The sequence below is a fragment of the Anser anser genome (genome assembly GCF_964211835.1).
Source record: "Anser anser genome assembly, chromosome: 1".
In the NCBI taxonomy this organism is placed as follows: Eukaryota; Metazoa; Chordata; class Aves; order Anseriformes; family Anatidae; genus Anser; species Anser anser.
In genome coordinates this window covers 55,790,802-55,806,043 of record NC_139720.1, presented here as the reverse complement: position 1 = coordinate 55,806,043, position 15,242 = coordinate 55,790,802, and the positions used below count along the sequence as shown (strand labels likewise).

General features: G+C 55.2%; 1 long non-coding RNA gene across 1 annotated transcript in view; it reads right to left on the bottom strand.

The window, feature by feature from the left end:
* LOC310888362 overlaps positions 1-4,905 on the bottom strand; it is a 42,993-nt gene extending 38,088 nt beyond the window's left edge. Inside the window, exon 1 of the long non-coding RNA XR_014575885.1 lies at positions 4,444-4,905. This is a non-coding gene — a long non-coding RNA (uncharacterized lncRNA). The remainder of the gene's footprint in view (positions 1-4,443) is intronic.
* Positions 4,906-15,242: the final 10,337 nt, after the last annotated feature.

The window sequence follows — 15,242 nt, the reverse complement described above, 5'->3', positions numbered from 1 at the left end:
GAGCACACAGACGTCAGAAAGGCTAGCTCACTTCATACATGTGGCACCAGGGAATACAACTCAGGACTATCTCCAAAAGCACAGGACCTCTCCCTGGGCAGCTGAAGAAGCAGCTTCGTTAAGGACAGGGGGAGAAGAAGATATATGGGCAGGGAGGATGGATGGCATCCAGCTGAATATGGCACACAGCTACAAACACTTACACACTCACAAACCTCGAGAAGAGCGATCAAGTCCAAGACATGGAAAAGGTGCATTACACACATACTCATATCAGAAATAAATGCACATACAATTACCAGAGGCACTTACACAAATGCACACAGGCATTCATATATGTGGATAATATGGATGAAGGTATAAAGAAGGGAATGACAGATGGCCACATGCAGACTTTTTGCACACACACGTAACCTGTGCATGCAAGAAGGTAGGACAGACCGTCTAGCAGAAAGAACTACTTCTCTTCCTGCTCACACATACATGTTCTCATGCATATGCTGATGTTCCCAGAGAAAGGAGAGCTCACAGAGCCCTCGTAGTAACCTAAAATACACAGGCAGCTCTGACCCATCTGGTCCACAGACTGAGCTCATGAGCCATGGAAAGAATGAAGACAAACATATGACACCTTGCCTTAAGGCAACTGGTAGCCTGTACATCATCCTGGGACACAGCCTGCATGTCTGTAGTGCCTTCAGTGGTGATTAGCTTATCACCAACACCTTTCAAAAGCGATGTGGGTGCTGAGGAGCACAGAGGGGAAGGGATTTCCCCACAGGCCAGCTGTGGCAGAGCGAAGGATCCTTCCTGATGCGCTGGGACCCTTTACCCACATGTCACATTACTGGTGGCCCTTCCTTACAAAAGTATCTTCTCCATCTCTGTGCTATCAGAATAACTGACACCTACAGGAGTCAAAACTACCCATGGCTTCTTGCAAAGAGTACTTCCCCTTCGGCATACCAGCTCAGACAGGTGTTAACTTCTAGAGTGGGTGCTTCTGTCTAGAGAAGAACGTGGGTTCTTGACCCTGGACACCCCATCTCACCTCTGGAGACTTCACGTGGCACCATCAGCTCCATAAAGCATTGCCTGGAACTAAATTATGTGCCAAAAGGCTGGAGATGTGCTCGTGGGGTGGCTGCAGACAGGAAGGCCTAGCCCCGGCACCTCGCTTGGGGCAGTGCAGGAGGGTGGATGGGCCTGACCTTCACAGACCCTTCAGGTCACTCACCACCGCCTGGACAGGCCTGACCTTCACAGACCCTTCTGGTCACTCACCTGGCTCCTAACAGCTTGTTTCCAGCCCCTCGTAAAGCCGGGGAGAGAGTGACAACCGCCCTCCCCTCCTTCTGTACCTCAGCTGGTCGGCTGGAACTGGGCTTCCTCTTGGCTTGTCAGTGCTGAGCAAATGAGGTCATTTCTCCTCAGAAACAGCAAATTATTTGGTCGGTCCTACCCACGAACAAAGCAGTTCATCTGGGGCAACGGCTGGGTACCTCCGAGCTGCCAGGAGACCCAAAGGCTGCCGTGGGGTCTGCTCTATTAAAGGGGAGGCCATGGGCCGACAAACAGGACACAAAGCTGCCACGCCGGGTGGGGAGCACAGGGAAGCCAGGACATGGACGCAGCTCTGCTAACGTGAGGCAAATATATATATAATATACATATATTTGGGCTAAGAGAGAGAGCAGCCAGGTCTCTCTGTCTCAGCAAATGTAGTGATATTTTCTGCCACAGCTGCTGACGGCACCGGGAGGCTCTGGCAGGCCCCGATGTGACCACGAGCCCCGCTCCCAGGTGGGCAGCACGCTCCGCCACGCGCCAGCGGGGTCAGGCGAGGCAGCTGCGCCCTGCCCGGAGCTGCAGCTGGCTCCGGACACGACCCAGGGAGGAACGACCACCATCACGGCTCTGCTGCCCTCCCTCCTCTCTGCCTGCGGTTTTACCTTTCGGATTCTAACCGCAGGCTGCCCCACAGCCAACACAACACCTCGCAGTGTCCCCCCCGCTGCCCCAAACGCCCTCTCTACCCTGCAAGCGGCTCCTGCTCCACGGCGTGGCTTTGCACCAGATCAGACAACGCATCCCCAGATACCCGCTTCTCCCGGAGCTGGGTGAAGAGAGGGAAAGGCCACGCATCCGCGGCTGCTGGCATGGTTTTTGATGGGGGGGGAGAGCAATGAAGGCAGCTCCCCGCATCCCAGCAAACCTGCCCGCTGCTGGGCTTGGTGCCCTGAAAGGCGAGCACGTAGCGGGGGGGGGAAAATAATGGAGCGAGGAGGGTGGCGGGTGGGGAAGGGGCTGGAGGGGAAGGTTTTTAGGCTGGGGAAATCAGTGGGGTTGGAGTGGCTGTTTCTCACCCCCGGCACCGCGGCGGAAGCCCTCCGGTCCCTGCAGCTCCCTCACCGCTGCTGGTACAGTCTGCACGGGGAGGGGGGGGGGGTGAGGCGGGAGGGGGGCTGTATTTAAATAAATTAATAATGCATGCTCCATGCAAATGAGCCTTTCTTGGAATATTGCATTAGTGATGCTGTTGGGCTGCGTGTGCCCAGAGCCAGGAGTGGCGGGGTGCACGGGGACGGGGTGGGGGCAGGAGGGAGGGGGTCACCCCCAATCCCCCCATACCCCAGCACAGCACCAATCCACCCCCTCCACCCGGCACCCCCACATCACACACTCCCTCTTCCTCCCACCTCCCCGTGCATGACAAATACCTTGGCTCGCAGCAGGCAATGCAGGCTCCCTGGTCCCCCAGGCCCCCTCCAGGGACGCGGGCCCCCCCTACACATCCACGCACACTCCCTTCCCCTGCACATCACCATCGCCCTCCTCCTCCAGCATCAGCAGCACTCTCCCCATCCCTGCTTCATAGCTCTCTACCTCCAAGGTGGGCAGAAGGCTTGTGCTCTCCAGCCTTCTGGGGAAAAAGGAGAGGAAGCAGCTCCTAAGCCTGGCCTTGCACATGTGCACCCACTTTTTGTGTACGCACCGGCCCCCGGCAGCAGCAGGCGCCTGCGTGAGGGTGCAAACGGACCACGGCTGCAAGATGCCTGCGACCGCAGCGCCCGAGCGGTGCTCTGCTCCCCACCACCTCCTTCTCCAGATGCTCATCAGGATGTTTGCAGGCATATTTTGCTCGTGCACAGCCTGCTTCCCGCCGCCCCTGCACACGTACACACGTGCACACACGTGTGCTGGCATGCATGCATGCGTACAGGGGTAGGGGGGAGCCACGGCAGCACACACACAAGAGGGCATTACGCAGAGCAGCTCCCGAATACGCTGCCTGCTGCAGCATTAGCAGATTTATGCTGCCTTTCCCCAACCAGATCCAAGCTCTGGAATGGGAACAGCAGCAGCTGTGCACTCCTGCCTGTCCTAGGATGAGAATAGGATGCGTCTGTTCGCCTTTCTCCCCCACCCCCACGCCTCCTCCTTCCCCCTCCTCTTGCTCCCATTCATTCATTCAGCTTCTCCTCCCCCCCATCCCGTGCCCCAAAGCAGGAGGATCCTTATGCATAAAAATGTGGGCACGCTTTCCCTGGCGGAATAACCAGGCACGCAGACACCCTGCAAGCAATGCATATGCACATACGTATGCACCCGAGTAGCTGTCCTGGGCCCCTACGCAAACAGCCAGATCCCACCACCACCGCCATGCACACGCACTCGCCAGACGCCACGCAATGACTTTTCTGCAGCCAGCCAGCCTCCCAGCAGAGTGGTGTAAGAGCAGAGCAGAGATTTACTCACTCCCCTGCATCCAAACCAGGCAGACGTTCACGCAGCGCGCGCGCACACACACACACACGGGAACATCACCGGCTGCAAAGGCTCCCCGACAAAGTTTGCAAGGAGGCAGTGGGCTGTGGGACGAGGCTGTCTTTTTCTCCCCACCATAACTGTGAGCGATATCCATAGGTGTCTGCGTATCCATAGCTATATATACGGGGGATACGCATGTACCTATGGATGTATTTGTGCATACAGATGTATACACACATGCAGACACACACATACGTACATCCATCACACGCATGTATCCCCTCCTCTTGCAGAGTCTGAACAGAAGCAGAGCACTCAAACCCAGCTGCAAGCCCTGGACCTGTTCAGCACCCCGAGCCCCAGCGCTGCACACACACACACGCAGAGACACACACACTGAAGGGGAGCACCTCTCTCCCTTCCCATCTCCCCATGTGGGCTTTTTTCCCCCGGCCGCTTCTCCTCCCCACCTCCTCGCACTCACCCCTCGCCTTCATCCTCGGGTGGGAGGCATCCGCCCCGCCGTGGGGCACGGGCAGGGGGGAGAAAGCCGTCCTTCCCCCCCCTTCTCTCTCTGCTCCCCCTCCGAGCTCTCGGAGAGGGCGACAGCAGGGGACACGCCAGCCAGCCGCACGCCCCAAACGTGGCACACGCACACGCACACGCACCTACCTGCTCCCGCAGGGGCGAGCGCTCCCGGCTCCCACGCGTGCCATGCCCCACGAGGCGGCAGGAGCCCCAAAGCCCTGCCTCGAAGCCACCTGCAGCCCCTCGGAGGTGGCACCCCCCAGGCCCGTGCCACCCCCTCTCAAGCCGTGTTTTCCCCTGCCCCGCCGCCCCTAGGCAGCGCTCCCAGCCGCGCAGGCACCCGGGCGGCACAGGCGGGGATGGAGCATCCCGGGCAGGGCGCGCACAGCCGGGGGATTTGCTGCTTTCTCCGCAACCGCATCACTGGGGGGGGGGAGGAAAAAAAAAAAAAAAAAAAAAGGGCAAAAAAGGAAAAAAGGGCCGGATCGGCGTTTAAAAGCCGAGCGCTGGGTTCGCTCCGCTCTCCATCGCTCGCCGGCTCAGCCCCGCTCCGGTGCGGGAGGGAAACGGGGGGGCTGCCCGCGGGGCACGGGCGGGCATGGCACGGCCGCCGGGGGGGGGGGAGGGGGGCTGCGCGCCCCCGCACAGGCGCGCACACGCGAGGCAGCGGCCGGCCGGGAGCGCGCCCGCAAGCAGCGGCCGTGGGGAGCCGCGCGCGCCCCGCGCCGTGCAGCTCCCGGGGCGAGCTGCGGGGAGATGCAACAGCTGCCGGGGCCGGTTGAACTCGGGGGGGGGCGGGGGGGGGTTAAATGCAACAGCTCCGGGAGGCACCGCACACGCAGCTGCGTGCAGCAGCCACGGGATCCCGCGGGTAGGTGCGAACCGAACACACCGGGGTGTGCAAAAGCTGGGGAACACGCAGCTCGATGCGTGCCGCTGCAGCGTGTGCACATCGGCGCACGAGAGTGCAAGGGGAGTTTGGAGACTTGCACGCACCTCCGTGGGTAGCATGCCCTCGTGTACGCGTGCCAAACGCACGCCTGCCATCACGGGTGGAGATCTTGCCTACAGGCAGGCACAAATGCACATCTGCACCAGCCACAGCTCAGCCCCCAAGCTCGCAGGGGCGACACCTGCTTGGAAACCTCCTGAGAAATGACCCAAAGCTCTCCCAGCAAGCGTAGGTGATGGCTAGAGATAAATCATCTCTGCCTCCAACCTCCTGCACGGACATGCAGACCACAACCGAGGGGAGCGCCCGGCATCCCTCGCACTCACTATGGAGGGACGGTCTGTCTCGCCCAGCCACACGCAGACACGCGACAGCTGCCAAGGAACTTGGGCACATAGGGTGTCGGGTGGGAACTGGCTTCCTGGGATGGGGAATCCAGCCTCCTGCTGTTCCAAGCAGCCACATGGCAGGGCCGTGCCCAGAAACGTCTCACGGTCCATCCCAAAGGCTGTTGTGGCCCCTGCCTGCCCTGACGGTAGAAACCTGCCCCGACACCTATGTCTGCTCCTGACCGACCCGCACCCGCACGTTCCCATATGGCAGCTGAGCGTGTCCCTTGCTCAGGCACACATGGAGGTTGTAACACCGAAAAAAAAAAAAAAACGCTCTGAAAGCTTCACGTGCTGCTGAGCAGACACCGCCTGCACCCCCTCTTCACACAAACACATGCATGCACGACAGCTGGGTGAAGACATTCCCCTGAGCATCAATACAAACACGCTTGCAGCAGCTCCCGGGAAAGCAGATGCTCGGTTCTGCCAGCACAGGCATGCACGCACATGTAACCTCGGATGGGAAACAAATGGCTTTCTTCGTGCAGTGTGAGATATAGAGAAATTACTCTGCCGCGCACACCTGGCTGCAAGCAGCACTGTTATTAAATATGTGATATTGTGATTTCCCGTTGCAGCTCAGGAATCGCAGCTGTGGACCCGCTCCTGCTAGCTCCTGTAGAAATACAGAAGCAATGTAATTAGCCCGTCTGTCTCACACTCGCAAACCTTTATGAGGGATAGGTTCCTTTGAGCCCCTGTACATTTTTCTCACTGTTGGGAGAGAAATAACCTCACACAGCTCCAAAGCCAGCAAGGATGGGGCTGCCACCGACCTTCTCACACGCGTACAGCAGCCTCAGGGACTGGACAGCAAAGCCACAAAACCAGCCCCAGGCCTCACACCTTGACGGCACCAAGAAACGCTTTGGTCCCTTAGATACATGATGCCCTGTGGACAGTGATGGGCAGGAAGCTTGTTGCTTCTTCTTCTCCCAAAAAACTGCAAACCCAAGTGGGAAAACACAGGCGCACTCCTCAGAGAGGCAGCAGGGTTTGGAACCACATGATCTCCATGGGACCTTTCCAACCCAAACCATTCCATGATTCTGTGAGAGACAAGAGCTGAGCCGCTCTAAGAACATTTCTGGGTGCTCCCTTCAGCAGATGTCTCCTTCCAGTGGGTTAAATGTCCAAGCTATTTGCTTCACCTGAGATGAGAGGAGAAGGAAGCTTCTTATGGAAACTACAGACTCTAGTTTCCTCGCCTTGATCATTTTCAGGGATGATGACTGTGGGTTGCTTTCCTCCAAGCTCATGTAAAGCTAAAAAATGAAGGAACAAAAACTTGCTTCTGTCTTTTTTTTTTTTTTTTAACCTTCTCCAAGAAATACTGTCTGGTCTTGGAGGGTGTTGAAGCTGGAGAAAAGGTTTCCAACTCCAAATCAATGTGGGATGTGCTCCCAGCTGAGTTCCTCCAGGACCACCTCAGAGGCTGTTTGGGATGGGTCTCCCCCAGGCTCTGCTGCTCACCCAGATGCCTTCTGCACCCAGAAGTGCTGGGACAGGAGGGCCCACGGGGGTCAAACTGTCCTTGTTTAAACTCCCACTGACCCAGGGACAGCTCTTAAATTAGGCAGAACAGAAAAGCACCAAGACACGGACACAAGCACCGCATCCCCAGTGGTGTGGGGCACTTGGGTCCACCTTCTGATTCAAAGCCGTGCCCCTGGAGCTTATTCATCCCATGGCAGATGACCAACCAGAAGGTAGGGAAGCTCACCCCCATGTTTATTTTGCAGAGGCTCTGTCCTTGTCAGCAGCCCTGTAAAGACTCTGTTGTTTGTTACTTCACAAGGAAAAAAAAAAGAAAAAAAAAAACCTTCACCAAGAAAAAAAAAACTAAAGTACGTCACAGATACTTTAGTGGAAGTCAGCTGCAGAGGTGCTCCGCTCCATGTCCAGCACTACAGAAGAATATTCACCTCCTAATTCTTCTGTGCCAATGCCACTGAGACCACCACCCTCTGCCCCCTTAAAAGAGATGGAAACAGCCCCCAGAATTGCCCTAGGGGCAATTCTGCCCACGTTTCTGCCCAGCTGCTGCTCTGTCAGGCTGCTACACCCCATAAAACTGGAGCTCCTGTTGGGGTAAATAAGGGAGCTGACCCTATTAGAGCAATTCCCCAGTGTTATTTCAACATATGCCAGGGAGCTGTAAAGTCCCAGAACAGCCCAAAACGTGGGAGCCAGGGAGGTGACGACAAAACTCATGTTTTAACCCCCTGCTCCCAGGCTGGGGGACACCCGAGCTCATGTTCAGCATCCCCCATCTCCAGGTTGTGTGCATGGGGAAGGGTTGTAGGGCCAGCTGATCAGCCCTTCTCCCTCTCTGCCTCTTCCCCTGTCCATCTCTCTGTGCCCCCCCGCGGGTGCAAGCGGGTCCCAGAGCTGGGGAAAGAGGTCTCCGGGAGGAGGCTGGGCTCTGACCTCACTGCAGTCACAATCTCTCCCCCGATCTCTACTGCGGTGAGAAGTGACAGATTGATTTTACAGCTCCGCTTGGAGCCGGCCGCTGGCCCTGGGCTGCGGATGAATCAGCTTTCTCTGGGCCTTGGCTTTTATTTCATTATTTCCCTGCAACTTCCTCGCAGGCAGCAAAAGAGAGAGCGAGAGGGAGAGACACCGAGCTGGCAGATTTCCTTCCCTGCTCGTGGGGCCGTGGGAGCAGGGAGGGGAGGGATGGTTTTCGGGAGACTGACAGCTGTCAGCTACAAAGGCAGAAGTTTCTACAAAGGCACAAGTTTCTCCATCGGTTCTTGTGCCGTCATGAAGAGCAAGGGTGAACTCAGACAAGGTTGGAGCCGTGAATCCCCCTATGGCAGAAAGGCTTTGGGTCTTCCAGGGCTGGTCTGGAGCCACGGTGGGGCAGTTCAAGCCCTCAAAGGCTCCACTGGCAGAAGCCAGGCTGGAGAAACCAGTGTCGCAAGGAAGAGGTGGGACCAACACAAAACGCAACGAACGTGTTTGTTTCTACATCCCCAACATATCTGACTCGCTGCTGCAAAATCCCTTTTTTTCAGAGGTACCTTCATCGCAATGGGTTCAGGATGTCTTGGAGCTTTTTCTCATCGTAGAGCTTTCCTGATGGACAGACATGCTGCCTGGGGAAGGAAGGTGCCTCGGAGGAGGGATGCACCCCAAGAAGATGGACGGCTAGGACATCATGTCAGTGGCTTCCCCAGCTTCACGCATATCCTTTCTCTCTCCACCTGCCTCTGAGCAAGGATCAGAGAGCAGCCTTGAAGATGGCCAGGCTGGCTCAAAGCGTCAGAAGGAAAGGGCTTTTTCATCTCGAAAGATCGAGGGGTGGGAGGGGAAGGGGAGGGGAAAGAAGATGGGAAAAGCCAGAGCCAGGTTTCCAGGAGGTCTGCCCCAGCAAAGTCCATCTCATCCACTTTGAGTAATCTTTTAATCTCTTGGGTTTTAATCTTCCACATCAAGAACAAGACACAACATTAAGAAGAGAAGAAATCCCAGTGGGAAGGGAGATGGGGGTGATGAAGGAGACAAAAAGGTCTATTGTTTCTAGGTCTTCTGCACTGTTCCATTTCTCCATCTCTCTCTCTCTCTCCCCCTCTTCCTTTTTTCCTTTCTTCTTACAGCAATAATCTAAATAGTGACCTGGCAGGCACAGAAAAATGCAGGGAGCCTAGGCTCCTGGAGAAAGGGCAGTGCCATGGCCTCGTGCAGGGCAGGCCAAGCCCTCCCGTGGTGACCGCCTGCGGGGCACAGAGGCATAAGGCTCAGCACCCCACAAAAAGCTCTTTCAGAGCCTGAGATGAACGCTACCAGCTAGGCCTGTCCTTGACACAGCCGGGGTGTCCCAAAGAAGCCAGCTCACCCCTCGCTGGGAGAGGAGGGATGGCTTACAGGAGGACCAGGGGGGAACCGGTGGCACCGATCGCCTCGTCCTTGTCTCAGCTTCCCCATCTGTCCAACCCTGTGGATAATAATCCCCACCTCGGAGGGTGATTGTGCGAGGTTAATGAATTAATGTTCGCAAAGGCTTCAGATAAAAGGCTAAGGATTATTACTGTTGTTCTGCATGGAAACTGCTCCTAAGGAGCACTTCCCACCTCCTCCCTCCCGCGAGCCTGGGGGATCGTCTGACACAGATCCAGCCACACAGGAGTTCCCCCAGAGATGGGATTACAGGGAGAAGAGCAGAGAGGGCTGCAGGAGAGACAGTAAGAAGGGAGGACAAATCGGGGGCACTCCAGCAGCCAGCAACCCACGCCGGGCTGTGGGCCGAGAGCACTCGCTCTCTGACCACCAGTGACAGCTCCATCCCACTCCCACCAAAATTCATCAGGAAACGGCCTGCTGACTTCTGACCACAGCGAACCAGCCCCTCCTCTTGACTTTTCGTGGCTATTGACTGACCTGAGATACTTGCACAAGATGCATTTGCTTTAAGGGAAGCTCAGTCCCGAAAGGAAACTTCTGTGCTGCTGGCTTGGGGCAAGAGGAGAAAGAAACAACCCAGACAAGCACTCCCTCCACAAGCAGGGGAAGAGGCTGTCTGGGAGCAGATTTTGATATCTTGAATCTTGTTCATGATGTTTTCCAGGCTGGAGACGGGAACTAAGTCAAAGCAAGAGTCTTAACTTTATTGTGTATCTCTGCCTTATACACAAGCGTAACCTCAAGAGAGCAAAGCCCTCCCTAACTCGCCTGCTATAAATACACTGAACCACTTAAAATGGCTATGTTAAAAGAGAGCTGGTAATTTGATAGTGGTCTCCACTTAATTAGATTAGGCTCTTCTTGAACTTCAGGGCTACAGGCTGCTGATCCTGCTTTCTTTTTCAGTATTACCCTGTCGTCTGCCATGCTGATGTGATCATCGATCCTCCCTCCGTGCTTGATACTCAAGGGATGCTGAAAGGGAAAGCCTGGGGGACCAAGAGCTGTTGTCAGGCAGGGACCCAGCAGAGCACTTAAATTTGCCACCTTAATGGAGCAGGGCAAAGCTTTGGGGCAGTTGGGATTGGGAAATGCCACTGGGATGAGCTTTCTGCAGAGCCAACAGCTCCTGTTCATTGATCGAGCAATGTTCTTGTCTTCCCTTGCCACGTTCAAACTCTTTCACCTTCACTTTCCACAATTTGTGTGTCTATAGCTAGAGAAAATCTGAACCAGAGTGTAGCAATGACTACGAAGGTCACAAGGAGATGAAGACCCACCAATTTTTGGCCAAGGTGGCTGAGCACCTTCACACAACTGCATGTGAGTGCAAACTTCCGTGACATCCCCAGATAATGAAGAGGGGATGGATGAGTTAAGGGCAAACTGTGCGGTCGTTGATGACTTGAGATGAAATCACTTTGCTCATGCATGCTCTGGGAGGCTGGATCAGCAACCCTGGCATGGACCATGCCTGTGCAGGGCTCCCGATCCCAGAGCAGAGCGGCTCCATCTGTATGGTGCCCTGCCTGGGCTGCTGAAAATAAACAGCACTGTGCTCAGCGTGGTGACAAAGCTGTGCTATCACAGCTGGGGTAAAAGGCAGCCTCTCCACGCTGCAACGTGTGGGCATTTGCGCTTGAGCTAGGCAAATAGCCAGCAGTACAGTTAGTCTCCCTAGCAAGGAAGAACGAGGGACCAGAAGACGGCACTACCTTGGTTTGTCCTCAGGAGACTAGAGCAGATGTTAACAAGACACAAATACAGCCAGAAGCTTTTTAAAGTTACTTTGTTTTCACGATTCCTCCCTTGGAGAGAAGTGACCTGTTTGCAGGTTACTGGGGCTAGCTGTCGGAGTCTGTAGCTTGAGCATCGCTGATAAGAAGTCACCTGGAAGGGAGAGGTGAGGTTGTTGTGGTCCTGGGGCAGGGGATGGACTTGGTGTGCTCTTGAGGGACGTGTCAAGCCTCCCCAGAAACTCAGTGAGCCAGCCAGTACCTTTTGCAGGAGTCCCAGGCTGCTCTCCCTGGAGTCTGATCCAGTTCTCACTCGAATCCAGGCTAATTGTGGCACTGCTCTCAAGCTGCCCAGTTGGGTTGACACCTTTCCCACCCAGGTCCTTCAGTCCCTGCTTAGTGACCTTTATCCTGTTCCTGTTCTGCACAAGATGCCCCCTCCACCCAGTTTGGAGAATTAAAACCCCCAGACCTTTTCCTCTCCATCAACAATGGAGGAAGTTGGCTTTAATGACAGACAAATTGCTATTCAACATGTTTTTAATTAATATTAAAATCTATGTCAGGTTGTTTTGTTGTTTTTTTCTTTAAAAAAAATAAATCCCCTCTCTCTTTGTTATTTATTCGTTTCGATTTTTTATTTTACCTCGTTAATGTAGTGGTGATTTAGATGCAGTTTCCTCTCTCTGCTGCACTTAATGAGTCGTCAGCTTTATTCACTCTCACCCGCATCCTCATGGGAGCATGCTTTGATTTTCTAGTGGGTGCATGAAAACACAGATTAAAGCAATTAGACAGAAATAATCTTAGGGAAAGGGGAGAGAGATCCAGAGCGCCTAATTATACCATTTTAATCAAGACACAATTATGCAGAGACTTTTATAGATTATAAATTAACCAAACTCCAAAGGCAGAAAAAATATCATTTTAAAAATGGTTCATTATGCTTGTTGTTTCTGCCTTGTGATCTCTCCCAAACTGGACTTCGGGGTTCATTTAGAAAAAGTTCTGGACAGAGTTTGGCAGAAATGGAAGAGAAACAGACAGGGGAGAACCTACCTGCTAGGATCAGGGTCTGGCAGTGTCGTCTGGGAGAGGGCAGGGAGCCACATCTGTGTTTCACACTCACTGATCACACCTGTCTTTTCCCAAAAAAAGCACATCTGCCAGTGGGCCAGGCTTGACAGATCTCCAGCTGCCTGCGTGGCCAGGTAAGGAGACCCCATGGAGAGGTCTGCGTTTCGCTTTGCCCTAATGGACTGTGCCAAGCCGCCGGTGAAGCACTGTGGGTACTGTAGTCTGAGAAGCAATTTCCCGAGCTACAAACATCCCAATTAAAAACACAGTGAGTGGGCAAACAGAGCACATCAGGCTGGATGTGTTTTCTTCCGAACCCTGGAGGAACTTCAGCCAGCTGCTCCCGATTTATCGCTGCTCCAGATTTATTGCAGCAGAGCAGCAAGGCGCTCAGGCTCTCCGAGCACGTAGGAAGGTGCTCAGCTCCTGTCGCCTCTGCAGAGGAGCCAGGAGATCCCCCCACCCCCCGCCATCCCCCAAAATCTCCAGGGAATCCCAGGTTCCCACGTGGCTGTCACACTGCTTTATGATGAGGAAGGTGTCCAGACCTCAGAGAAACGAGCAGGGCAGCTCAGACACCCTGGATTTTGTGCTTTGCTCTGAGCGCAGCACAAGCCATCCGTCCCGTGCCGGTGCATGACGCTCCCCGAGCTGTTCGCAGAGAGCCTCCAGGTGCTAGGAAGATAGGAGAGCAGGTCTCCTGAGAGGTTTTGCTGAATGAAAGAGATCCTTTCCAGAAAAGTCTTCTGCCAGGCACCTCACCTCCCTCGCTAGGCTGCTTGGACTTCACCAGACCCCTCTCTACATTGCTGTGGCCCCCACGCCACGAGCAAAAGTACTGAAATAGCAGTGATGCTCTCCAATAAGGAGGATCCTCACATCTGCCCAGGGATCAGCCTTGACCATCTTCCACCTGAAAGTGTGTCCTGGCAGGCAACGTGGGGATGTGCCCAGAGCTGGTCCTGCCGAGGGACAGCACTGGGATAGCAGGGGAAGGAAGGGCAGTGTCAGCATTAGACCCTGGGGACTGATGTGTATGTGGTTGTCCCCGGTATTAAGCCTGAAGCTCAGCAGTCCTTCCAAGGAATGAAAGGTGCTGCCTCCCCTCAGCTGTCCTGTTCCAGGGCTACATCGCACCCATGGTCTCAGAGGGAGTGGAAAACCCATGGAGCAGATGTGGGGAGCTGGGCGGTCCCTGGGACATGTCCCCTTTGCAGCCTCCTCACCCATTTCCCCCTTCCCCTTCCCGCAGTGAGGGACACAGGACTGCAGGCTCCCACCCTGCTCTTGATCCCATTTGCTTCCTACACCCAGAGCAAACCCGAGATGGGCTACAGGGCTTTGGGGTGGGCCCCATTCCCCGGCCCAAGGGCTGTGTCCAGTGGGCGAGCGGCAGTATCGGAGTGCCCTCTGCTGGTCCCATTTCTGGACTAGCTGGACTGTCCAAGCCTTCCACATCCCCAACCTCACACCCGTACCTCCTGGGGACAGCGCTGGGCCTCATCTTGGCCCCACCAGGCCCTGACACCCCTGCCTCAGTGGGCACGTCTCCAGCAGCAGCACAAGCCAGGCCACAAGCAGCGTGGAGCCCGACCCCAAGGGAGCTGGAGGGACGAGGAAGGAGGGACAGAAGTGGTGAGAAGTCAGCGCTTGGCTCTGCACAGGCAGGTGGGTGGCTGCGAGGTGCAGGCACCACGCTCACGCTCGCCCAGCGCCGCTGCGGAGATGCAGGGGGGACTCCCAGGGGCTTTCTGGTTACGTTCCCAATTCTGCGGGAGGAAAAGTGCATCTCCTGCTCCTTTGCTCCCAAGAAAATCAGAGGTGTGGTGGAAGGGGCTGGGGATGAGCACGCTCTCTCGCTGGAGGCTTAGTGCCATTTGGATGGCTGACCCCCTGATAGGAAAAGGTGGTCTGGCTGCTTCAGATGGGTTTCCCCACTGCTGGGGCAAAGCATCCTGCCCATTCACCTGCTGCAACGTGCACGCCTTCATTCTTCATCCTGAATTCTCCTCCAGAGCTCCCCTGGAGATCTCCCTGTATTTTGACAACCCCAATCTGCCACACGAAAACGGCGGGGGAGGCTGGGCTCATTCTGCCTGGAGCCAGGACAGCCGCACACAGACCTGCCTGTGGGGCCCCAGGTTGTGCTAAAAAACCTCCTAGGACTGTGTAGGCAGAGCAGGGGTCTGAAGTGCCTGTGGGTCTGTGCTGATTTACACCAGTGGAAAACCTGGCACGCTCCCTCTCTCGTCTCCAGAGCTACAGAGGTGACCTTCTATTGCTATCAGCATAGAGGAGAAGGAGGGAGAGATTACAATCCGAGGAGTTCAGGTCCCTCTGTGGAGCTGGTCACTTTGTGCTTTGGTATCTAAGCCATTCAAGCAGGATAACTCTGACCCGACAGATGAGACGGGAGCTATTTAGCAGTTCTCTCTCCAAATTCCTTCCCAGCTCAAGTGCTGCAGAAATGCTGAATACCAGGTCTGGTTACCCCTTAGAGAGATGGTTAGCTGAGAACAGGTGATGGAAACTGGGTTACCCGGGGAGGTGGCGTGGGTTTGAGACTGGGGTGCTGCGCTGAGGTTTTGGGGAACAAAAGAGGGAGAGGTGCAGTGGGGTACCAGGTGCAGAGAGTGCCAAGGGGTCTGGAGGAGATGAGGGGATTTCCAGGTGAGGGTCCCTGAGAAGAAAGTTATTCTTGTGTGTCATGGGCAGGCAGCTGAGCCTGGTGAGGCTATTTGTAAATATTACAAAATAGCAACAACAACAACAAAAACACACACAAAACAAACAAACAAAAAGAAAAAGAAACACACACACACACATAGGCAGGGGAAGGAATTTGTTTTTAAAAGAGCAAACAAAGGTGTTCTGCAG